Consider the following 27,218-nt stretch of genomic DNA (forward strand, 5'->3'; position numbering starts at 1 on the left):
CTTTTGCTTCTGTCACCTGAAAGACAATTTTTAACCCAGAGGATTAAAAAAAATTGTATCATTTAAGGATGCATAATATAAAGGATGACATGATATCCAGTTGGCTTCTTGGTTGTCAAATGTAAGATTCCTTGGGAAACAGGCTGATTTGGTTTTTGGTGGCAGACAGTTTATTGAGTAGCAAAGGAAAGAAGGACTGGGCAGAGGCAGGAATCAAACTGTGACATAGTTGCAACAATAGCTTCAGCCAACTCACAGGGAACCCTGAAGCTGGGGTATTCCTTCAGAGATGTCTCATATGGAGGCAAGGGGGATTGAACCTTAGTACCCTTACAATGATTAGTTACTGAATATAGTCTGTCCTGGGCAAGGGTCATAAACTTGGTTAAGTAACTCCCTTTGGCCAAGGCCAATTCTTGGAGAGGGTCACAGTTGAAGAAATAAATGGCTTCATTCTCAGGGAGGTCTGGGAGGTGTACCACAGAATCTAGTACAGTCCACTTTCTCTGCCATTCAAATATGCTTGCTTCATATAGTAAATTCATCCATATGGGAAGAGCTACTCCTTTTATTTGGTTCCTTTTCCTGGGGAAACATTCAAGCAGAAGTTTGGAGGAATTCTAGCCCCAGTCACGACAGCTGGTCTCAAAGCTGTACCCGATACTCATCGTCTCCCTCCTCCACTATACATTCTAGATTTCCCCTCACATTTGGTTAACAACTTAGCTGGTCCAGGTGGCTTACCTGGAAGGGTGACCAGACTCTCATCTACGAGCCTATGATCACCATACTGATCTCAGGCCATGGCTGAGGTACTTGTCAATTTACCTTTAAAATTGGTTGCTGGATTGCCAGGAGATGCCCCCATGGATCCCCTGGGCACCAAACATATTCTTCCTTGTCCTTTTTGTGTAAAAATAGACTTACTTCTTCCTGATTATCAGGGCCAGTTGTCTCTGTTTAAATAGTGACTCCTTTCTTCACCTGCTGATCTCTGATTGGAGAAGCCCAATGTGACCAAGAGGCACCTGAAGCTTAAAGTTTAGTGGCACTCTGGATGTATCTGGATGTATCCAGAAATGAAAATCCCATTTTAGATTATACCCAATAGACCTCATGTACCCAATGTACCCAATTATACCCAATGTACCAACAACACAGTTCAGGATCTGGGAAAAAAGACTTGAGATATGGAGATTTGGATGCAGGAGGTTTATTGAGGAGTCTTCTCAGGAATGGCATCTGTGAGACAAGGGCAGGCAGCACGACTAGGCAGCTGAAGAAGCTGAGCTACAATGTGGTTGCATTAACAGCCTCAGATGATCCCACTGTTGAAGCTGGAGTGATCCTTCAGAGATTTCTCAAATTGAGGCAAAGCCTCCAGGCTTTGTAACCTTGCTTTGACCAGTCATTGGATATGGGCTGTCCCTAGGAGGAAATAAACTTGGGCAAAACAGTTGGAGAAAGAATGTCTCAGTTTTGAAGGAGAGTCTGTGTGTTGTACCACAGCATTCTCCACCTTGATTTTGAATTTACCATCTATAAATTTAAGGTAAAACTCCGGTCTTAGAATGAGATAACTTTTATTCCCTCTTTCATTATGAATACTCAGTAAATCACTTTCAAATAAATGAATGATTAAAATGACGTACCAGCACTCTGCTATGTATGTCCTGGTGAAACAGATACGGGAGGCAGGCACAGTCTACCTTCAAATTTGATGAGTGTTTATTCTTTCTGGGCCCCTTACTGAAAGAAGATGTATTCAGGCAAGTTATTTAAAATCTTGTGCCTCTATATTCTTATCTGTAAATCTGGAAGAACAATGTTTGCCCTGTTCTTCTGAAGATTATGATAATCAAAGCAGTGTATGGAGGTTCTTAGAAGATGTAAGAAGTGCCCCATGGCTCTGGAAAAAGAATCATTATTATAAAAGTTGTTAATATTTAATATGTAATTGATAAGTAAGTGTCCTACTTTTTGTTGGCTAGACTTGCGCCAATGTAGACTTTGACTGTTACTTGACTATTTTGGGAAGGATGCAGTTAGATGTACCCTTTTAGGAATGAGAATTGCAGTTTGATGCCCCCCTTTACTTGTAGTTTACTGGATTCCATTTCAATGTTATTATCGTGTCAAAACAATGAATCATGATAGCCATTTGGACAGTCTAAACACTTGGATAAATATATAATTAAATTCAACTGGATTACTATTTGTCATTTTAACAGTTAAATGTATTCAGCTTCTTCCTAGTATAATATTAATCATTTTCTTTATTTCTTTCTATTTTTCTTTCTAAATAATAATTGATCTTGATTTTTTTTAATTTCATGAAAGACAAATACGTTTTTATATCAGTATCACAAATGTTAGTTGAGAATTTCATCTAAAAACTGAAGTCTCAATACTTATCAATATATAGAGGGAACTTGTAGTTAGAGGGGTTTGGTAGAGCCTTTTTAGACCACACTTGTCTCCATACCACAAAGCTGACCAAATTCCAAGTCAACAAAAACTACTGGGTACTTAAAACGTGCAAAGTCCTGGTCCAGGTGACGTGAAGACAAACAAAGATGAAATGGATATGATCCATGGTCTTCAGGGCCTCATAATGTAGTGAAATATGTTTACATTTGACCAAGTATAACTAAGAAAAATGTGTTTAACCCATGTAAGTCCAGTAGAAGGAGGATGGAAATAAATGGCTCATACTTCTGTCTAGAGTAGATATTTTGAGAAAAACATTAAAAATTTGGATAACTGGAGTTACTGTAGTGACCACTTTGCAATATATACAAATATTGAGTCATTGTTTTGTTCATCTGAGACCAGTGTTATATATTAATTGTATCTAAATTAAAAAAAAAAGAAAACATCAAAAATATTCTGACTCAATTTTAATCTCTTCAAATTTTAATCTTCTCAGGAAGAACTGCCTTGTTAGAGCTTTGTTTTCTTTCTATCTATCTATCTATCTATCTATCTATCTATCTATCTATCTATCTATCATCTATCTATCATCTATCTCCCAGAGTATTGACACACTAAGTATAAACTATGACAGAATAAAATCAGAGCCCTTTGTAGCTATAACCTTTGTACAGTACATGGTGATTCACAGGTTCTTTTCAGTTTCATAGACCTTACGGGGTTTGGAAAAAATAAACTGTCTCAGAGGTAGTGAGAAATGAATTAGTGCATGGGTGAAGGAAACACCTGTCAAGAATGTATGGCCCTCGGAGGACTAAGAATATTCAATCCTTGTTCTTAGGTAAGTCTTGTAAAAGTCAAAAGGCAATAAAGTAAAAATCTAGAAGCAAAGGCTTGGCTACCCATGCCATTCATATTTCCCAGTGTTTCTGTGAAGTAGTTTAGTGGCATCTATTAAACTGACAAGGAACAGGTTTTATTTTACCAGGCAGAAAAATTTTCTAAGGATATCAGCAATGAAACATGCATTGCCGAATTAAATAGCTTAAAATGAGCAGTTGGAGGGCAATGTAGAACACCTGGTAGACAGGTAAATCAGTGTGTAAAGATGTATAAGGAATCTTAAGCACCTACTGTACCACACAAATCCAAAACCTGGACTGGAATAAGAAGCTAAGGACAAAACTCAGATCTTTCAGGGGTTGTGATGTTAAGCATATCCAAGAAAGCCCATTCTAGAAATCCATTCTAAAAAAGTACAATATAGAACTAAGTTTTGGTTACACTTCATTAGCACTATATATTATTTAGCATTTATAAATGAGAACCTGTCAACTCTGAACTGTCCATGAAAGGGACACCTAGGCATTGGTCATTTCAGACAGTTTATTTAGGAAATCACACTTAATTTTAACAAATATTTATTGAATGCCTACTTTGTTGAAGGGACTGCACTTGGCCTATTAGGGTCTTTCTTCAAGGAGTGGGATAAGGCAAATGGAATCAACTAGTAGTACTTTTATCAGGTACAGTGTAATGAATTCCACAAAATAGATGAGGAGGAAGAGAGTTTATTAAGAAGGGAAAATTATAAAAGACTTCATGGAGGAGGCAGCTGTAGCATTTCAACAGTTAAGTGAGGGTGGTGGTGTAATCGGGTGGTAAGTCTGTGTTTTTTGATGAGAGAATAATGCTAAAAGCAAGATTAGTAAGGTGGAAAGTAAGGGGGAAGTTTGGGTGATCAAGAGTAGGTCATTTCTGGTTGGTCTATAGAACACTTGCAGGGTGATAGGAATTTGGTCTGGAAAGGAAGTGGGGCTATATTTTGAAGAGCCTGATCTTTCAGGGTAGGAGATCCATTTAATCTTGTATAACAAGGTTTCTTAACTGTGAATATTTTGAACCAGATAATTATTTGTTCGGAGGAGCTGTCCTGTGCCCTAACAGATGCACATTCTGTGGCATTCTTCTCCTCTTTAACTCCCCTCATCTGACAACTAAAAATGTCTTCAGACTTTACCATAGTCCCTGGGGGATGAAAATCACCACTCACTGAAAACCACTACTGTAGACAATGGGAATCAGGGAAGGTGTCACCAAACCTTCAAATAATCAAAGACTTGAAACTGCTTACCTTCCACATGTAATCCATCACCAAGCAATTTAAACTTTTCTCCCTAAATGCCTCTTGAAACCTTTCCTTGTATCGCTGTTGCTACTGACTTCATCATTCCCTCAGAGATCCCTGCAATGGTTTCTCATTATTGCCCTGCCCCAGACCTTGTCACCCTACCAACCATTTTTCATATCCTTTCATAGTCTTTTTCAAAGTACAAATCTTACCATGTCATCCCTCTATACACATGCTTCCAGAGACCTTCCATTGCTTTCATGGGAGAATCTGAATCATTAATGTGGCTCTTGTGGCCTTTCCTACCTGTACAACCTAATCACACCTTGCTTAGAATTGCATGTTCTAGCCATTCTGGATTACTGAAGTTTCTTGAAAGTTTCACATTTTTATACCGCCATGTGTTTACACATAGTATTCTTTCTGTCTGGAATTCTAGTCTCCCTGCTTAATGGCTAATGCTGATCCAATTTAAAAGTCAGTTCAGATATTCCCTCATCTAAGCATCAGAGAACCTTTGCTACCATCTCACCCATAGCCTTACATACTTGTTTAAGCACTGTACTTTTTGTTATTCTCTGCCCTAAGGCTGATTATTTTCTCTGTAACTCTCTGTGTGTATTTTTAACTCCTCTATTGGAATTTTAGTCAAATAGTAAATTAATCTTGCTGTTTTGAATATTGGTGGTAGACACTCAAATAAATGGCCAAGTAGTAAAGGAAGAAGAGTGTGCCCATGACGTAGATGCGTTACACTGGCAGAAGACTAGCAGTGAGGAGGTGCAGTCAGGCTAAAGCAATAACACAGGGCAGAGAAGATGAGGATGTGAACTGGAGTATAGGGAAATGGAAATAAAAGGAGGTAGTGGATGGGAAAATATTTAACAGATAAATGCACAGAATTTAGTTAACTAATTCTAGGGATGGGAAATAAGGAAAAAAGGGAAATAAAGATAATGCTTTGCTATATGGTATAGGTTGAGATGTTATGGGGTTAAATGAGTCTATTTCTGACAAAAGTCTCAGCTGGCAAATGGAAAAGGCAGTCTGGAATTAGAATGACGAGCTAGGTGGATTGGGGAGTCATTGGTAAAGATACTGATGTAGGTGGGTAAATGAAAATGCAAAGGAGTTTGAAAGAAGAAAGAATAAACAGGGTTGAAGATTGTCAAATACCAAGATTTAGGAGTGAGAGAAAGAATAAATAAGTTAATGAGCCAGAGTTAGATAACTGGGGAAAGAAACCAGAATGGTAGATATCAACCTCTTATCACTTTGGCTTGCCTTACCTGCTAGTAGCTTAAGAGTTTACTGAAGTGCCATTATGTAATCTAATGAAAATTCTCATCATTTATTATTTAGAAAATATTAGAAACCCAAATCCCATTGTCACGAATAGCCAGCTATCTGGCTTCAAATTAATTGGACCGTTATAGGATTACCTGCTAAAATACAAGGAACCCAGTTAAATTTGACTTAAAGATAAACAATGAATAATTTTTAGTGTAAGCACACCCCATGCAATATTTGGGACATACTTACACTGAAAATTATTTATCATTTATCTGAAATTCAAATTAAGCTGGATGTCCTGTGTTTTATTTGCTGGCAACCCAGGTCATTGTCAGTTCTAGGCACTGTGTATTTCCTAAAAGGGAAGCAATGTAATTTTAACTGATTTATATTGGAAATCAATATACTCTCTAAGGAGTTAGACTTCCATAGGAGACTTACACATAAATGCTCACTGGCTTTTAGGATAACCTCTGCTTTTTACTACTTTACAGAATGAGAAGAATTTACCAACCTCTGGCAGCTGCTTAGGTTACATGGGCTCATCAGTACTTATGTTTTGTGAAGGGATTCTATTGCTATCTACTAGTAAACATTCAATCTTCTAGCTATATGATTACTTTTGGCTTCGGTTAGCATGGTGGTGCTTAACCTGAGGTCCTTGGAATTCACAGTGTTCCACATAGGTTTGTGATCTTGCCCAACTGTTTTCTGAAAAAGAATGCATAGTGTTGATATGTTTTTTTAAAAGGGGCATAGAATTCTAAAAAAGGTTAAGAATCCTTTTCTTATAGAAAGCACCAGACTTCAAGTAAAGTTTGAAATCTTTGCCTTTTGTAGAGTCCCCCTATCAATTATCAGAAGATTCTTTGACCAAAACCACAAAGGAAAGGATTGAATATGGTAAAAAACAAAACAAAACAAAGAACAACATACATGATGAAAGTACTCACTTAAAAATAAACACAAAAATGCCCTGGGTGTTTTTCTATCTTAAAAAAGAAAAAAAAGAGAAGGAAAAGAAAAAATGATAAACTGAGATGCTGAATTTTCTGGAAACAATCTCAGCATCTGTAAAAGGTCTTACTCTGTGTTTGAGTGCTGGCTACTCCCAGGTCTGACATGTGCCACCTTCATCAACACTTTGGTGTGGGCGTAATGGAAAACATGTTTTCTCTGCCATAACTCTAGCATAAGTTTCTGACATCAGCCAAATGGGACAGACAGTCTGAATCTTGTGATAGACAGGCCTTCTGACAGCTAAATAGAGGACACCCTTTTCATGAAAGATAGCCTTTATAGATACCATGCCCTCCAAGTGGAAAACCCTCTCTTAGAATAGAGAAATTTGGCACAACTTTTCCCAGAAACTCTGCCAAAGATCTTTAATACAAGAGGAAGTTCTCATAATCACAAACTCTGTTGGTCGGTCTACTGACACAGGAGCTTGGTGCTTTCTCATCTAATCAGTCTGGAGCGTGGAAACAGCCCAAGATTTCCTCGGGTGTTTATATTATTTCAATGGCACTTCCTTTGATTTACCTAAGGGATGTTTTGTTTTAATTAAAGTTTATGACCAAAGACAGACTGAAAAAGTATTGAAGTGGATGTGCATTGTTTATGGGTTTTGAATACAATTATATAAACCATAAAAATAGACCAAACAATTTTGCTTGTCCTCCAGAAATCAATTCTTGATCATGAGATTTCAGGTCTTCATTTTGTTTTCATTTAAAGTAATAAAAGGCACTTGCTGATCATTAACTGGAGAAAACTATAAAGTCAGTAAATCTGGAAACTAACATTTATTAAATTTCAATGGGGAATGTAGTAAGGCGATCTGATGTTGGTTAAATTATGGACACTTTCCAACTCGTTGGCACTCCCTCCAAAGCAAATGTACTAAAAATAAAATGACTTCCTTTTTGATGTCAATTATAAAGTGTGTATTTTTTCTTCTCTTTTTGTCTTTTGGGTTTTGATAAGATGTGGCAAGATAGTTGCGTATGAACCTATTTGACACCTGCCTTAGAAATCATGCCAAATGTCATGAGGTCATGATCCATTTCCTTCACACTCTCTTTGCTTTTATGTACCAGATTCTTAAATTAGAAGCAAGAGAAATAATGTACTGGGTCATCCATCCTTATTGAGGACTTTTATTAAAACCAAACAAGCTTTCCTGAGGCAAAATATTAGATTAAAATGGCTTCCAAAATATACCCATTAACTTGTTGGCAGATTACACTAGTCCCTTGATACAGAACCTTGATTCTTAGAACAAGATTTCTAACTACTAGGGCTTTCCCCTGTGTTTGCAAAATGTTGAGGAACACAATAGCTATGAACCTTGCTTCAAGTTCACCAGATATACAGAGTCAGGTCTGCAGCTGCTCTGTGTGCTCCTCACATTCAGCAAACAGGGTGGTGTGAATCAGGGTTATGGTCCTCAGTGTCAAGTCCCGCCTTGGACACTTAGTTGAGTGTTTCAAAGAAGGTATCAACATAATGACAATACTGCTGTTTCATTTAACATGTGCCTTACTGTAGACATTTCTATTCCCCAAAATGAGTTTTTAAGATGTGACTTAGGAAACAAAGGTGTTATTTGTGAATATACAAATCATATCATGAAAATTTAATAAAATATTAAAGTCCTTAAAGTCCTCATTTTAACGAAGATCCGGAAATTTAAAGTAGAAGATCTGGATTCCATTTCTGGTTTCATTTTCCATTATTGTATGTTCTTAGTTAAGCCATTGACAACTATAATGTGAAGACACTAGCATTTCTTTATAGGAGAAAGGAGCTGAGGACTTCTTCCCTGAAGGAATGATGCTATGAATTGTTTGGGTTTATTTTGCTGAGCTAAGGGCTGTGCCAGGTTAAAGACTGCTTTACATTTGCATGTGGACCTTTTAGATCTCCTCACCCCAACTCCATGAACTTGGGTAAGTTTCCTTTAGGGGAAACAGGCCATCCCTTGTGTTACCACATGGCTCATGAAGTGAGAGTGACTTGGAAGAGGTTCCCAGCATTTAGACTGAGACCTAGGGCATCCGCTCTCACTTTTGTGATTTCCAGTTTCCTACTGGCATGTGGATTCTGGATTCGACTTTTCTTCCATTGGACTGGTAAGATCTGACAGTCAGGCTTTGGATTGGAGTGGCAGGAGGCAGTATAAGCCGTTAGAATTACTTTGGTTTTACTCTACTTGAGTCTACTTTGCTGGGACAAAAGTGTCTTCTGCATGGCCCATACCAGAAGCCTGAAGTACATGTCCAAGTTGAGATTAAAGCTCCAGATAGTAATAAATTGTTTTTTGTTCCCCTGGACATTTCATTTTTTTAAATTCAGAGAACTTGTGGAGAGATGACTGATCTAGGACAGGATTTAGGTATTTAGAATCTTATTTCTTGGCCACTTATCTCCCTTTCAATAGATAAGTATCTACTGGCATTCCATTTTGACATGATTTACACTTATCTCACAAGGTGGTTTATAAGATTAGTTGAAATAACATATGTCAAAATACATGCTTCTGGCACTATAAATAATTCTACAAATATTTGTTATTTATTGCAGGCATATTGTTGAGGTTTATTTCTGCTTATTATTTATTGCAGTATATCATACTAGGGAGTTGACAATTATTTATTAGTCACAGGTCAGCTCTGCAGCTTCTTTCTTCTCTTTTCTGTATTCACATTTTCCATCTTACTTTTTTCTGCCTCTGTGAAGTTCATGTGTATATTTCATGGGCTTTCAGATTCTTTTTACACTTACTGTAGGACTATTTATTATGTTTCAGGGGCTTTGTACTCCCAACTGAATAAAGGTCTCTGGACTACATTTTTTGCTGTTGTTTTCTGAAGTATGACAATGACTTTTCTGACTTTCTTTTTAACCTCTTTGTTCTTTCCATATTGCTACATAGGGTGCAGATGTCTGACCCTCCTTGTCTCTGCCTTTTAAACTTAGCCTGCCCTCCCAACACCACACTTTCCAGGGGAGGTAAAAACCAAATGGGAACAATGCCAAGAATCCGTTCAGCACAAGCCCTCCTATACAGTCTCCTATTGCTGTTTCTGTGCCTCAGTCTTCATTAGCTGCCTCTGATTCCCTCAGTTTGGGATCTCATTCACAGTTTTTGGGTGGGTGGGGGTCGCAGAGGCTTCACCTGTTGGGCTAACTCCTACATTTTACCATTTGTTCCCCATTAAAAAGTAGGGTTCACCACATTTTGAAGATTATACACATCCTTAAAGGACCCTTCCTTAAAAGTTCCCCTCATGTTAATATTAATTTCTTTCTTTACCCTCCCGTGGCATCTTGTTTATGTCTCCTAATGCCATCTACCACTGTTTTCCTGTTACTTATGTATGGCTCTGTCTTTCCCACTAGACTCTGCATTGCTGAAGGGTAGCTTTACCTTACTCACCTTTGTTTAGTTCAGAATACTCATATCGTCCTTTGTCTATAAATAGTATATGGTTAGAGATATATGGAGTTGGTTTGTATTGAAATACTCCTTCCTGCCTTCACACACACACACACACACACACACACACTACTGCCTCTCTCTGGAAGGCTCTTCATCCTTTTTTATCTATTTAATACTTTTACATCCTTCCTCTTTCCATTTTAACCTGCTTCCTCCGGTATCCCCTGGACCAGGTTAAAGTGCCTTGAGAAATGCTCTATTAGCACATGTACTTAATTCTAATTAAGATTCAATGCACTTAAAATTATCTGTTCAATATCTGTTTTGTCTGCTAGACAGTAAGTTACATGTTGACAGAGGCAAGACATGTCTACTTTGTTCACCACTTTATACCTAGCATGGCACAACTATCTACTGATTCATTGATTGAAATAAATTTACTTTTTTTCTTCTTAGTATTATTATTATTGTTTTTTATCAGAAACTATCCCTTAATGTCAATCTATAAGAATTAATATTATAGTTCTGTCACTTACAAGTTGTACACCTTTAACTTCTCTGTTCCTCAAACTCATACTTAAGATGAGAATTACAATAATATCTATATCAAGGGACACAGGATTAAGAGTGATAATGCATGCATGGAAGCACTCTATAAACATTAGTTATTATCATTATCCAGCCATCCTTATGGAAAGAAAAACAGAGGGAGATAATATGTGAAATTATCAAAAACTCTTTCCTTTCTAGCTCTAGAATCCCATTTTTACAAATCAAGCTGAAAAGTGGTACATGTTCATTTATGCATGCCAGCCAATCTTCACTCCCAGGAGGCTCGGTGTTCCCAAGAGCTGCCTTTGTGAGACTGGGGTCTTGTGTGAGTGTGGGTGTGGGAGCAGGAGCCTCTCCAAGCTTGGAGTCCTGTGATGGATACACTGAGTGTCCCTCTGAGTTCTCACCTCCCAAAGAAAGGACTGAACTTAAGTGGACAAATCAGTGCCTCTTTGCTTCTAAGATGAATATTAGAGCTAATGTAGCAGCATCTTTGAGCAAATAACAATAAATGCACGAGATTCTGTCTTACAGTTCTTTTAAATAACTTTCCTCCAAGTTATGCTGAATTTTTATAGCTGCAGCCAACACCAATACTCCTCTGTTTCTGCATTTTCTTGACATTTTACCCAATCAATTATGAAGTAAATTGTTCATTGCTCTTGAAATGGCATGGCTTTCTTTCTTTTGAACACACTTATGAAAATGTCAGAAATTGTTAAAGGAAGTGAAGAAACAAAAAGCCATAGAAGAGAAATGTGGCTTTTATGTTTAATTGACATACAGCTTGTCGTTTAGCCCCAGTGATTTGAAATTGTGTGCATTAAGGGCAAGGGAAATTCCATGTTAATTTGTCACACACCTTTTTTTATTGGGTCCATATAACAGCTCTTTGAGGGGGTGGGACAGTTATTTTTAGACCCATGCTAGAAATGAGGAATCTGCCACTCAGTGACTCCCTCAATGTTTTAGGTTCTAAGTTTTCAGGTCCCCTAATTCTAAGGCCCAGCTTCACCACTTGCTAGTTCTGTGACTGTGGGCAAGTTACCTGTCCTTTTTGTGTCTCATTTTCTTCATCTGTAAAGCTGGAATAACGCTTCTTCTCAGGGTTCTTGTTAGGATTAATTAATTTTAAAAACTATTCTCTAAAATCTCTGCCTTGCACATAATAAGTGCCCAGTAAATGTCAGCTGTCAATATAATGCTGTAAAATAATAATATCTACTTTTTAGGTTTGTAGTGAGGCTTAAATGAGATAATCCATGCAAAACAGGACAGTTTCTGGCAAAACAGAAGCACTTAAGTGTTTGGAATACTTCTATGTTATTTTTATGTTTATTCTATTTGATCACAGTGATGAAATATATAATCAAGTGAGTTATTGGTGTGGGACTGAAAGCCATGAGTTGTAGTCTATCCCTCACTAGAATGTTGGTGACAACACTTGAAGTACTTTTTAACCTCCTTTACTATCATATTTTTTTAAATAAGCTATTATGTCTGGATTGAAGACATAAAAACTCATCCATAGGATAAATTGACAGAATGTAATCATTTGGATATAAATACTATTTACCAGTTCAACAACTGCCATAAAGAAATGGTGGTGGTTATTCTCTTTTGCCATTGTTGGGTATCATTTTATATGAAGTTCTGGAGAGCACTTGAAGACGTATGAGGCGAGAGGCAGCTGGTGACAACAGACTCTGTGTTTGGCAGCATTGCTCCAGCTGATAGTCTTCTCCTCTCCTCTGTTACCCACTCCTGAGCTTTAGGTGATACACATATCCTGATACTAGGCTTGTTCAGGAAGTAAAATGTTTTAGATCTATTGAAATTATTAACAACAGTATTAAATAAGCTTTTTCACTGTGCCCATTATAAACCACCAAATTCTAAGAAACTGATTTCATAGAAGTGTGCAGAGGCTCCCTCACAATTTTTCAGATTTGGTGGTTAGGTTTTCAGAACTTGAGTTTTTTGTTTCAAATACCAAGAAGTTATTCATATAGTTAAATATATCTCACATGCATAGAGTTTTGATTATCAGGCTTAAGCTTTCAGTATATCAGAAAGGAGTTTGAAAAGCCACGTTGTCCTTGATTGAGGTATGATTAACCAGCAAAATAAATTACCTCACCAAGTCTTACTACCTTGCTCAAAGATGAATAGTGATTTTTAATATCATCTCCAATAAGCCTACACTGGTGATTGGGTGAGCAAAATAGATTTCGCTTCTAATTTGGATGTGAAACTCTAATATCCTCTGCCTCTCTAGGTCTAAACATTTGTCTTAAAATTCTCCAGTTTGAAGAACATAATATAACAGGTCCAGTTCTGCAGTATAACTAGAGAAGAGAACTTTATGGACTATGATATAATTTTAAATATTTTAGATTTGAGTCTGAAACATCTAGTATGGTTCTCTATACAGGCCAACTTCTTTAAGCCATTGTATAAGCGCAAGGTCTCTGTGGTATGTAGACACTGTTTCCAATACAAGATTGCCATATTTAGAGGGCATCTTCTTACCTTCAACCATGTTCAATGTCAGCCTATTTGTCTAAGAATCCAGCTGTTCAGTGGAAGTTTACATTGGTTTTCTCCCCAAGGGCTTTCAGAGTAGTCAGTATAAAGTCCGGAAAAAAAATGAAGGGTAGATTGTTCTTAGCATGCAGGAAGGAAGTTGTCAGGCGGAAAGAGGATATGGGTCTGTTTGCATGCGAGGGTCAGTATTTGCTGGCTAGATATTTCCGCTGTGTCCACACGACAAGAAAATCCTCAGTTTCCTGTGCTGGACAAATAGCAGGAAAGGGTGTGAGGGTTATTGAATGACATTATCATGTTATAGCCTCATGGGTGAGGAAAGCCTGCTTATCAAAACTGATAGCAGCGCTGGACTTGTTTGGGGAGGAGACCCAAGGTGCTGGAGTCACTTTGGGTGTTTTTCCTCTGGGGTGCTTTGGATCATCTGGCTTTTGCAGCCCCAACATACTTTGTCTCAGATAGAAGGGACTGTTCTTACTCACTGGAAAGTTACAATCAGTTCCATTATTTGCTGTCTCCTATCTGGAAAACAGTATCAAGACCTGAAACTTGCAAACCAGCCCCTCAGCCTTTTTCTTATGTTTAGCCATAGATGTTCAAGCATACTCAATTTTATTCCAAGTGTGGGTTTTTTTTCTTTGGTGCAAAGCCTGTTCTCAGTAACTGTTGGTGCAATAGCTTAAAAGAGTGTGAGGGTTAACTCTGCTCCAGTTGTTTCTAAATTCCTACTTTCAGCTGGAGGAATATCTACACTCCTTACCTATACATCTACTTAGATCATAATTTAGAAGTGTAGTGGGGCATTTATTAATTTGTCCTACAATTAATTAATGTTTACTGCTTTTAACAATTACTACAATCCCAAATCAAGCAACTTGAAATATAAGGAGTAATTGTTGGTGCTTTCTTATCAGAAAACTACTTTTTATAATAGTTTTAAAATTAGCATTCCGGGTGTTTTCAAAATTGGAAAACACCATGAGCAAAACAAAAAAAAAAAACTAGTTACAGTGATAATATTTGTGTTCAATGAAAGGTATTCTGTGTTTTTATTCAAATTTAACTGCAAACTCTGATTTCCAAGTAGTAATATTTAAGCCCAGTAAAAAAAGAAAGGATCAGAGCCTATTTTCGAGGAGAAATTTTCATCTAAAAATAAATAAAAGAAACAGTTAACCTGAGAAATATATCAAAGAGAATTGAATTAAATCTTTAAAGGAAATAATAAAATGACTAACAGAACACATTGTGGAGTATTAAGATGCCAATGGATGAGATTTTCAAAAATATTCTTTGGAAAATGCGTTAAGCCTTTAATGACACCCTGAGAACGAGGGTTGTAGTTTATCTTGAAAGTGGGGGATCATTTATTCTCTTATGTTAATTTAGAAGTTCCCTTTCCTCATATAAATTTACCAAGTAAAACATTCTATCTTGGCCATGAATACTTCCAATAAATACACAGCCAAAGTTACGCAGTTTTTAAAATTTATAGGATGAAGAGCAAATCATGATTGTAAATAGATTTTTATGATAAAGTTATCCATAGTAATAAATGGACTCCATTTTACCACTGAAAAACAGTGATAAGTTTTCAATACTACTGGTAGGAGAAATAATCACAATGTTATTATATATGGTTATTTGTGTATATTCTAAACTTAATCAATTAAGCAACCAAAAGTCAAATGAATGTCTTGCCATTGCTTGTCCTAATTTTATTGTTCTTTCTATTTGGGGAAAAAGCCTGGTTCAAGTTTTTAGTAAGTCAATAAGATGTTTTCTCATCATATGTCATGATTTTTTCTGGGGCTTATGTCTTCTTGTCAACATATGGGGGTTACAGATAACTTTATTTCCTCACTGCAGTGTGGTGTGTTGTAGACACACCCTGCTCCGTCCTTGTGGTTGGCTCCTTCATATTTCCAGGTCTGTGGGAATTTGGGGAAGGTGGTAAAGAAGAGGCATAAGACGCTCTAAGAGAAATAAAGGGCCTTCTGGTGTATGTGTGTGTGTGTGAGCGTTCAGTAACTAGTTCCAGAGGTTGTTTAGGGTTTCTTACTGTTGGAGTCACTGTCATCATTTTTTCTGTTTGGCTTGATTCCCAACCTTCCAGGCTCTTTCCACTTCAAACATTTTTTACACACTTCTCAGAATTATTTTGCTTTCTGAGAGCTCTTACCATGTCACTCTCTTTCTCACAGTCCCCCAGAGGCTTCTCTTCACTCTTCATCTTGGACGCTGACTGCTGCCTTCAAAACTCCGTAACACTGTTCCTATATTGCCTACCTGTACTTCTCTCCCCAAAGTCACAGCAATATGTTGTGTGAAATGGCTAAAAGGATGTGGGGAAGAAGACTCCGGCTGTGCACTTCTTTGTTAAGCTGGCCACATTACCCCTGCTTGTTTGCACCTATTCCCCAGGTAGTTGCAAGCTGAACAAGGAATTCTGAGTGAGAGCTTGCTTGGGCTGTATATGTGATCCAAATCTTTGTACACAAGCAGTAGGAATATATATGTTCGATAGACATTTTCATAAGCAATTTTTCTCTTTTTTAACTTTAATGTCTTCCCATATTGCATTCATCTGCATAACAGTAAACACATGCCCCGACAGAAAGTTGCAGGCAGGGATATTTATTTATAACAGATGGCACAAAGCAGGAGCATGATGAATTGGTGTGTGGCTCCTGAACTAGCAGGCCCATAAATAAAGTATCCTCAAAGCTACTTTGGGGATCTTGCTTGCTTAGAAGGAAGAAAGGAAAGATGATGCTCACAATTTTGTTGCCTTGTATAATATAATCCCAAACATGTGCAGTTTAACCACATGCAACCATAATTTTGTAACTATGAATTTTTTTCATCCAAAAATCTGTTCATAGGTAGCATTTCAGACCCATGCCATAATTATAGTGATAACAGTTTGCTTTCCTTAGTTCCTTTTATATTTATTGATCTAATGACTCAATGCATTTTAAAAGCAAATAATTGTAAACTGATAAGTATCTAAACAAGACATAGACCAATAACATTTATATAACCCTTTGCTCAAAACCTTATATATTGGTAACTAGAAATATGAAATTGTTTTCAAGAATACAATTATCAAAGACACAAATATTCCTTGAATTTTGAATAATTCCATGGATTTCTCAATATACAAGGTATACTGGGATTGTAAAGATAAAGGCCAAGTTCAGCAGACCTTGTGTTTGCAAATTATTCACTTAAAGGATTCAAAGAATAAGCATTGAAATTTCTTCATCACTGTTGGAGGTTCGTTAACCTTGTCATTATTTTTTAAATGTCTTGAGATTGAAATTTAACAGTTTTGTCAATTCTGATTCGCATGCAGTAATCCAAATATTTTCACAAAATCACATGCATGTATGTACACATATATGTGCATGTGTACCCACACGTGTAATTTACATTATACATATATGTACACAGATATGTGTACATGCATATGTATATGTATGTACATACATGTATATATATGTTTTTATATTTTAACATTGGAAAAACTATTATTCTGATGATAGAATAACCACTGATATAAATAAGTTTTAGTGAGGAAATATTTTTCACTTTGTAGACATATAATCTGGACTTAAACCATGTATTATGAACTAATAATATTAACTATTTTACTTGAATTGGCAGTTCCTTAAATGAAATAACTAATTTGACTTGACATCAAATTTACTGTCTATTTTGGCTCCTTTTTCTTTAATGAAGGGAAGGAACATCAGATGCTCACCATCTTTATAAGTTAAATAAAATATGCTAACATCCTGAGATGCCACCAGTCCTCACAAGCATAAAATTCCCAATCTTCCAGCCCTTTTCAGGTTTTCAAAAATGTTGCTAGAAGAAGAAGAAATAATGGACCATATAATCAATGAAATAATTGAAGGGAAGGGTGGGGTTATTACAGAAAAAAAAAAGTTGAAGAAAATTTTTTTTTAAAGTTTGTTTACTGGAGAAATATTGAAAACTTGCAACAGTATGCTGGGTGCACTCAATACAAAGATGCATAAGAAAATTTTGTTGAGGATAAAAGGTGTGACAGAGATGTTGAAATGGTTTATGGGAGTAGAGGAGCAACATTCAATCCAGCTCAGTGGGCATGGTGTAAAAAAGAATATCTCCTTTTTCAACTATATAGAATTAGAATGTGACTAAATGTCTTTTATTAATGTTTCTTGGAAAAAAAATTTTTAAATGGCTAAGAATTACTTGCACTTTGAATTTGAACTTGGTAATATAAGAATGATTTGCAGCATGTTTTTGAAACTTCATAGTTAAAAAAAAATTTGAGGGTGCTTTAAAAAGATAACGGCTTTTATAAGAAAATGCCTTATAAACCATTTAGCATACTGGCAGTGCATGGTAAGTGCAATAACTCTAAGTTGCCATTATCATTATTATTATTGCTCTGATTATTATTACTACTTCTGTGACTAATACTACTTACCTACTGCACAAGTTTGTGGTTGGAATCAACGAAGTAATAGTAGAGGGGAAAGTACCCATTTTAAACTTTGTGCAAATAGAAGACATTTTCACTAGTTAGGGGTGCGGTCAGCTGTAAGAACCAGAATGAACAATAGCTCAAAAAAAGATGTTATTTGGTATTTTTCAGTCTTACATACAAAAAAAGCTACAAAAGGTTGCTTTTGGCAATGATGTAGCAGCTTTACAGTATGGGGCCCACATCCCTGGGGTTGTCTTTGTCTTTTTCTTACAGCATTCACTCAGTGATATAAGGATGACTACTGAACCTCCAGGCATCCTGTCTGTATTTCAAACAGGAAAAAGGGGGAACCAGTTCTTTGTGATGCTGTGCCTTTTTATTCTGGAATTTCAGCAGGAGTCTGCCCACTTCTCATTGTGGAGAACTGTCGCATGACTACCTAACTTACAAGAGAAGCTGGGAAATTGGGCATTCAGCTTCCCAGTTTTTGAAGTAGAGGAAGGCAAGGACCAAACATTTTGGGGATAAGTTTTGAGTAGACTAACCTACACTGTCTGACATGATGTTATAATGAATATTGTGATTTATGAAAAATGCTGGTTTACATTTTCATAGTCATGACTCGAGGTCAAAGTTTGGATTAATCACATTAATTCTGATCAGGTCTCTATGAATGTTTCCTCTATATTTGTGAATTCTTTGGTAAGATCAATTAACTTGGATTTTGGACATACTGTAATCTTTCTTTGTATACTTTATTTTTAAAGAAAAATATGTTAATAAAAAACCTAAATTTTAATATAAGAAACTATAGCATATATCCATGCATTATATGCATTATGGCAGTCTATTATAATGTCTTAATGTTTAGCTCTAAGTGAGATTGCGGATATTTAGCATGATAGCCTCAAGTCTTTACAAAATCCTGAATGAAAGATTTAATGGAAGAAGGTGGAACAAGTATTTAAAAGGGGAGCTGTCCCAGAAAAATCCCAGAAACGCCCATCATTACTGTAACTATGTTTTACTTGCTAGAACAGCAAAGGTCCAAGAGCACATTTTGGAAAGTTTTTAAACCCTAAAAATGTGTGTGTGTGGTACTTCACCATCTCACTCCACATCCTGCTCTCAAGCTGAACACATATGAATAAAAAAATGAAGTTAATTAAAGCCCATGTTAATTTCCTAATTGTATTGGTTAATGGAAGTTTTGTGCATATGAGTTTACATTTTGCTGATAAACTATCACTCCTGATAAATCACTTCATGTTGTGTAAGTGTTCTCTTTCCAACTGGATTATATGCTGATTTCTCTTCTGTTTCTCCTACACATCCTAGGCTGATGATCCTGGCTGTCCTTAACCATTTTGCGTGCTTCTCGTTCTTTGCTATTTTTTCATTGTCTCACAGTACTTTAGCTCAAGGTTAGCTTAATATAGAAATAGCAAATAGAAGAGTGCCAAAGGTCCCAAGATGCACTTTCCTGAGAAAAGCAAGCTGTTTTTTTTCTCTTTCTCTCTCAATCTCATTTGCATTCTTTCACACCAGAAAAATAGCATAGTTTGTGTATACAATTGCCATTTATAAATATTTAGCCGAGTCTCATCTTCTCTAGGCAGTAAAAGAGGATATTGAGGCAATTAGATACTCACGACTAACTAACTGGCCTAAAGGACATGATTTATTGCCAAAGATTCAAGTCAGTGGAGTGACCCTTTTTCTCTCTTATCCCTTCAGCATTCATTTCTCTTATCAGAAGTTAGATTAAAAAAAGTTTTCAAAAGAATAACATCATTTTAACATCTTTTTATCAGATGGGATGTTATTTTGTCTCTAGCCACCTGTGCTTCTGTTACAAAGAAACTAAAATCAGTAATTTTGGGGAAATTTAGAAATATCCAGTACAGATAACCAGTTTTCTATCTATGCCTCAGACTTTGGGAATCTATTCAAGAAGAGACCTAGCCTCATGTGGGTCTTCTAATTTGTAAACTGAGCAATCAAACCTGGGTAACTTGCGGAGATTTCTAAGGAATGGAATTATATTTGTAATATGGTGGTCATCAGGACAAAGAGAGTAAGAAGGAACAGTTTTGTTGTTCTCTTTTTGCTGATAACAGAGGCATTGAATCCTAATTTGTGACCATGGTTAAGTCACTTTATTCTTTTGGGCCTCCATTTCCCCATCTAACATGGGGTATTAGTATTTCCTTTACTATTCCAAAAGTCTGTTGAGAAAATGAAAGTGGAAAGCCTTTTTAAAATAAGATACTTTGAAAGGCACTTTTGTTAAGTCTCATACTTCACTTCCTAAACCATGTCAAATATTTGCCCTCTGTAATCTCTTAGATTATTTCCTCTAGTGCCATTTTGTGCTCAAACTGATTACACAGGTTTTTAGAAATATAATAAAAATGACAACATTTTCTGTTTTGGGGTCCATGTGTTATTCTTCTGTCCTTCAGTGGGTTAAGTATTTAGGATTTCAATCTATTTTGACATCCTCAGCTATTTTTGACATTTTCCTCAAACACTATTTATTTAGTCAGTTCACTTCTCTGATGGACTATAAGAGCACTACTCTTTCATACAACCCCCTAGGCATAACTACTTACAGAATTTGCCTGACTATTCTGTAATTGTCATCTAAATTGGGAAGATTAAATTCAAAAATCAGCAAGGAAGTATGATAACAAGTTCAGAGGAGGTTGAAATGCTTTTGATTTTGAAAACTGTTTTGATGGAGGGAACCCCATCAAAATGCATGTGATGTATTACAGCTATTTCTTCATATATATAGGCAAGGATAATATATAGGCAAATATTACAAGAAGGTGGTTGTGATTCTGTGATTACAGTGAAAAAAAGATATTTTCATAGTATAAAAAGTTATGCACTCAAGTGATTTCAGGAAATAAAAATTCGCCCCTTACCCCAGCCTCACTGTTGTTTACTTCTGTTTTTATCTTTGCTCATTTTACTTTGAATACTTTGAAAATTTACTGAATTTTTCTTTTTTTTGCATTGTTTAATCAGTCTGATTTCTCTTTTCTTCAGAAATGCATTAGTCACTGACATCCAGATATCCAGTATTGAATGTAGAACACAGAGACCCAACTAGTTCTTTCTTTAGAGAAATTACTATGATATTATTCATTGTTATATCCCAGAATCTAGAATAGTGATTGGCACATGGTTAATGTATTAAATAAATGAAGTAAATATAATCGTTGTTAACTCTATGAGGGCCATTTTGATGTGAGAATAGCTCAAACCTGGGATGATAAAACTTACTCCAAAGGGCATATTGGAACTATGTGTATCAGTAGACACACACCTAGCTCTATTTCTTCTGATTACTAGGTTGACAACTAATCTGCTCTTACATGCATATATATGTATTCTTATGTATTTGTATTTTGAAGTTTTTGCATTAGAATTATTTTCCAGTATCACATTTAAATTTACCATTTCCCCTTTCACTTCAAATTGCTTTTTTTAAGTACACAAGTAATATATGAGTACATTCACAGTGTAAAAATATTTGAACAGTGAGCATATAATCCAAAACTTGAACATCCCCTTTTGCTCTGTGTTTTCACTTCTATTCTCCACATTTAACAAATAAAATACTCAGCCACATAAATCCATGCTTCTATATACATGCCCTGTCTTGAAATCTGATATTACATAAATGGGCTTTTATACCTAAGAATTATTAGAAATCCTGCCGTTTACTTAAAAAGTACCTTAAAGATCTTTTCCTGGTAGTACATATGTACTTACGTATCAGCTAAGTGCATGTGCTCTGGTATAAGGTCTGGGTTTAAATCCTACTTCTGTTGCTTATGGTGCAACCCCGGGCAAACTAATGAAGCTCCGAGATTTGATTTCCTCATCTGAAAAATAAGGTTAGTGGTTGCAGTTAATTCAATGGATTGTTTGTTCTGAGCTTACATGAAATTATACAGAACATTAATGTTGAATTAACATTAGCTATTTTATTTATTTCAATATTTTATTGTTACTTGGTATTCCATAGACCATATGGTTTTTTCTAAGTACTGCTTTAGCTGCATCAAGTATTAATGTGCAAAATAGTTATTGTTCTTCAGGTCTAAATATTTTGCTAATTTCTATTACAGTTTCAATTTTGATTCATTATATCTGTGTGTTTTTACATTTCCAAACTTATAAGTTTTTGTTTTCTTGATGGAGGGACTATCTTTTTATTTATTTATTTATTTATTTTTTATTAAGTTATATTGTATACAATTTTATGAAGGTTTCACATGAGCAACATTGTGGTTACTACATTTCCCTAAGGAACTATCTATTTTATTGAGGTAGTAGTTATCTTTTTTTATATAAATTCCTGATTTTTCTCCTTTTGTACGGTGTGATCAAAGATATAATATGGTAGATATAAAAATTCTTTTGTTCACTGATACTTTGTTTTGGGCCAAATATGTGGTCAGTTTTGTAAAATATACATACATTTTCAGATGCAGAATTCTATATATATTCATTAGATTATGATTATACTGCTCTTCATGTCTGACATATACTTACTAGTTTTTAATCAATCAACTTGTGTAACCCCTTAATATCTCTCATTATAATTGTGTATTTGTAAATTTTCCATCTAATTCAATAAAAAATTTTAGGGTTGTTTTTCTTAGTTACTATAAGTTTGATATTATAGATTTCTGATGGCATATTCATTTTTTAAAATACATATTGACTCTGACTATCCTTATTGCTCTTAACCTCAAGGTATATTTTCTCTGATATAACAATATTAACTTTATTTTTGTTAGTATTTGCTAGATGTAGTAGTTTGATTATACTAATCAAACTTGAATCTGGGTTGGTCTGTGACTTGTTCTGTTCAATAATGAAGCAGAAATAATAGTGTACCCTTTCTAAGCCTAGGCCTTGAGATGCCTTTGTGCTTCTTTCCTTTCTTAGAATCTTGAAACTGTTAAAGCTAGTCTGCCAGATGATGGCAAACATGGCCCATTCACCACCCCTTTCATTGCTTCAGCCAAGAGCTGGCATGCAAATGAAGCCATTTTAGATCTGCAGCCCCTGGCCAACCCCCTAGATGATTACAGATGCAAGAGTAAGCCCAGTTAAGGTCAGCTGATCCTGACCCACATCAGTACAAGGCCACAGCTGACTTGAGACTCATGAGCATATATTTATGTTTTAAGTCATGGAATTTTTGGGTAGTTTATTGTGGAGTAATAGCTAACTGATACAAACAATATGACTGAAATTTTCCATGATCTCTTTAGTTTTTTAATTACTGATAATATTCTTTTATAATATGCCATTTCCCTATTAGTTTTCTATTTCTTACTACTGCAATATTATTGAGTCTCTTTATTACATAACTAGATTATAAAAATCCAATCTGAGCATCTTTCTAGCCCATTTACTTTCATTGTGATTACTGATTGTGTGTGTGTACAGCACCTTTTGTTATTTCTATTGATCTTTTTGATTTTTCTGTTGTTTTTTATGGCTTCTCCTTCCTTTTTTCATATTGCATAGACAAAGTTTACCGTCATTTTCCTTTTATCCCTCTACTGGTTGATTAGAAATACTTTCCTTTTCTCTTTGTAGTTATCCTGACATTTTTAATGTATGTGTTTGACTTAAGAAACTTAAGATGATCAATATATATCTTCCTTTCAAGCAACACAAGATCATTAGAATTTTTTAACTTCTATACCATCCCTATCTAGTGTGTTATTATTTCCTAGTGTTTCAGTACAATCTTGGTTTTAGCTCCTCCCTCTAAATAAGTGATATTTACTTCTGACAGTCAATGTTTATTCAGGTTTTCCTACATATTTATCTATGACCTTGATATTGTTTCCTGCATTCCATTTTCTTCTTACATGATTTCCTTCTTTCTGAAGTATAATTTTTAGTAGTTCTTTTAAAAAGGGTCTGTGAATGGCAGACTTTCTGTGTTTTTTTTGTTCACCTGAGGAACATTTTATTTGCCCTTACTCTTGAGTAGTAGTTTAAGATTGGCTTAAAATTTAGAGTTAGCAATTATTTTCTCTTAATACTTTGAAGATACTCTTTTATGTCTGTCTATTGCACTGTTGAGAGAAGTTTGCTGTGCTTGTGATAGTTCCAGATATGCATGCTTTTCTTTGGTTGCTTTTCAGATTTCACTTTTGGGTGATGTTACAATATCACTAGGAATGTGACTAAGTGTAAATTATTTTTATATATCCTGCTCAGGACTTGTTTCTCAAATCTGGATATTCTTGTCTTTCTTTAATTTTAGAAAATTCCAAGCTATTTTCCTTGAATACTGGTCTCTATTCCATTTATTTCATGTTATTCTTTAGAGGTATACCAGTCTTCTTGGTCTGCCTCCCAAGGTTTTATCTGTGTTGTATTTTTGGTAGTTTCCCAAGATTTATATGCTTTTGTTCACTAATTAATTGACTCATGTTTTGTGTCTAAACTTTGTAACTCATTTACTAAAGTTTCAATGATGGCAATTTTTATTCTGTAACTTCTAATCACTTTTCAAAATCTGCCTTTTCTTTTGCGTATAAATTTAGTTCTTGACTAACAGTTTCTATTCCTTCTTTATTGTCTTCAGTACTTTTAAATGTATTTGTTTTGCATTCTCATTCAAATTGTTGTGCTATTGTTATATTAGTTTTGGTTTTCCAGAAGCTGACCTTGAGAAGATTCAAGTGCAAGTGGTTTATTTGGGAGGTGAAGGAAATGTGTGGGAAATAGCTAGAATATCACATGCCCTCTCTTGCCCAGGAGCAAGGGAGCTGGTATATTTACATATTAGTCACTGAGGTTGAGGTTGACGGCTGCTCTGGGGGTGTTAACTCCTTGGAACATGCACACAGGCTTTGTGCAGAGACAGAGTGACTTAATGTTGCTGCTTTGGTGACAGCCCTCAGGTAGACATGCAGATACTTGCAGCTGGGAGCTGGCAATGAACATGAAGTGGTAAAGTCCAAAGCCCAAAGTATTCTGGCAGAACAATCAACAATATTTGTTACAAGAAGTTATTCCTCTCATTGGCTTTCTTGCTGACTCTTGCTTATGTACATTTTGTAAATTTTAACTATGAACTCATGTTTAGTGGTACTGTGTGTGTGTGTGCATGTGTGTGTGTGTTTGAATACTCTGCCTTCTGGACTTAGAAGTATTTCTCCAGAGTAGCTTTAGTTTTACTCCTGTCTTGTGTCCCTAGGGAAATACTTATTTTTAATTAAATTCTCATTTTAGGTGAATCCTGAACTGTGAAGGTGGTATAAATTCAGTCTGTAAATCTGTACATGTTGCAGACACTGGATTTTTATGATTTTCTTTTTCCCAGAGCTCATAGACAAACTTCATTGTCATCTCCCTTGGGTGGTGGTCTATTTTTTTTCATTATCCTTTCTCTGAGGGTGTGACTTTGAAAGTCCTGACTTTATACTTAGTTTCAGTTCTAATTCCTTGCATCATATAGGCCCAACATCTTGTCTCTTGTGCTTTGCAACCTTAAGCCCCTGGCTGCTGCCAACCTAGAAGTCCCTACCCCAGGGCAGCTGCAGAGTCAGCTCATGTGCTTACAGTTAGGGCTTTCAGTTTCCTGGTTTCTGCCACCTGGGACTTTAATTTTCTTATTCTTTCAAGCTTAGATATGCATTAACATTTTTGTTGTGTTTTTCCATTATTTCTATATATTGATAGCAGGATGGTTTTAAATTTATCCAAGTGTAATTTTTTCACTGATATTGACTATTTAGATTTTAAATATTAAAAATATGAATGGAGTATTTCAAAATAATATAAATATTTATACTCTTAGTAAGGCATTGTGTTGTTTAAGTAAAAAGATTCCTGGGATTCTGTATACTCTGTCCTAATCAGGAATCTTCTATTAATGAATTGCAGCATTCATAGACAAGCTATTTAAACATTTTATGCCTCAGTTTTATCATGTAAAAAAGAGAATAAAGTAAGGCCCCTTGCAGGCCTACAATTTCACCAACTAGTTTACAATCTAGTACACAATGCTGATGAAGCCAATTTAAGATAGTTAATGTAATTAATATATTAAGGAAATCCATGTGCTTAGCCTGTTCTCTAGACTATGAGCATCTCATGGGTCAGGAGAGGATGGAGTTTACATCTCTATATACTGAGTGCCTAGCACAGTGTCTGGCTTTACTTCCATCAAAACTTTCTGGGAAATTTTTGGATATGCTCCATACAGGGATTCAAGTGGTGCAAAAAATCACTATTTATACTCCCTCCCTTCCTGTTGCTTCCTCACTGCAACCCAAAACACCAAATTTCTCTCTTCCTGATGAAGCACACTGTCAAATATTTGCAGCCTTATTCTGCTATTGCCCTACCTCTCTCCTTTCTTCACAGATAAGCTATATGGAATAGTAATTTTGCACCTCCTTCCTTTTATAATCTCTCCATTTTCATTTATATTCCTGATCTCCTCTGACCTACTTTCATCTCTCTGATTTTTCTTTCTCTATCTCTGGCTTCTCTTTCAATTCTGCACCTAAAATTTTAATATGATTAAGGGTTCTGTTGCTTCTAATTCAACATGCTCTTCCCAAGTCACATCATCTATTGCCAGAGCTTCGGTTATGATCTGCATGCTGATAATTTTTAAAGCTAATATAATCTATTATCTATCTATCTATCTATCTATCTATCTATCTATCTATCTATCTATCTAATTATTAGCCTGTTCAACCTGCTGTAACAAAAATAGCATAAACTGGGTAATTTAGAAACAACAAATATTTATTTCTTATAGTTCTGGAGGCTGGGAGGTGCAAGATCATCATGCTGGCACATCTGGTGGTTGCTGAGGACCCAGTTCCTGTTCACAGACAGCACTTCTTGCTGGTGGAGGTAATGAGAAAACTCTCTGGAGCTTCTTTTCTAAGGGCATTAAACCCAACCACGAGCCCTCCAGACCTAATCACTTCCCAAAGGCCCCACTTGCTAATACTATCATTTTAGCAGTTAGGATTTCAACATACAAATTTGGGGGGGATGCAAACATTGCAACCATATATTGTATATTATTTATTTTATTTGTCTGTTTCCTCTCTTGAATTTTAGCCCCTCTTCTTCACTACTGCATCCTCAAAGCCTGGAATAATACCAGTAGGCACTCAACAAATATTATTTGAATAAATGACCAAATTTAGTATGTGGTGCTTTACCAGAGTACAGTGTTTGACTTAACAAAGCAATGAAAGTATTCCTGAGAAAAGAAATCTCAAAAGCTCAAAAGAATATCAACTAGGGATTCTAAGAAG

The 27,218-nt window shown here is 35.7% G+C and overlaps 1 long non-coding RNA gene across 2 annotated transcripts in view; it reads left to right on the forward strand.

Moving 5' to 3' along the window:
- LOC140843122 (uncharacterized) overlaps positions 1-26,803 on the forward strand; it is a 171,032-nt gene extending 144,229 nt beyond the window's left edge. For both annotated transcript variants that reach the window (XR_012120634.1, XR_012120633.1), the window contains exon 4: positions 26,708-26,803. This is a non-coding gene — a long non-coding RNA (uncharacterized lncRNA). The remainder of the gene's footprint in view (positions 1-26,707) is intronic.
- The last annotated feature ends 415 nt before the right edge of the window (positions 26,804-27,218 follow it).

The sequence above is a fragment of the Manis javanica genome, chromosome 8 (genome assembly GCF_040802235.1).
Source record: "Manis javanica isolate MJ-LG chromosome 8, MJ_LKY, whole genome shotgun sequence".
Lineage (NCBI taxonomy): Eukaryota > Metazoa > Chordata > Mammalia > Pholidota > Manidae > Manis > Manis javanica.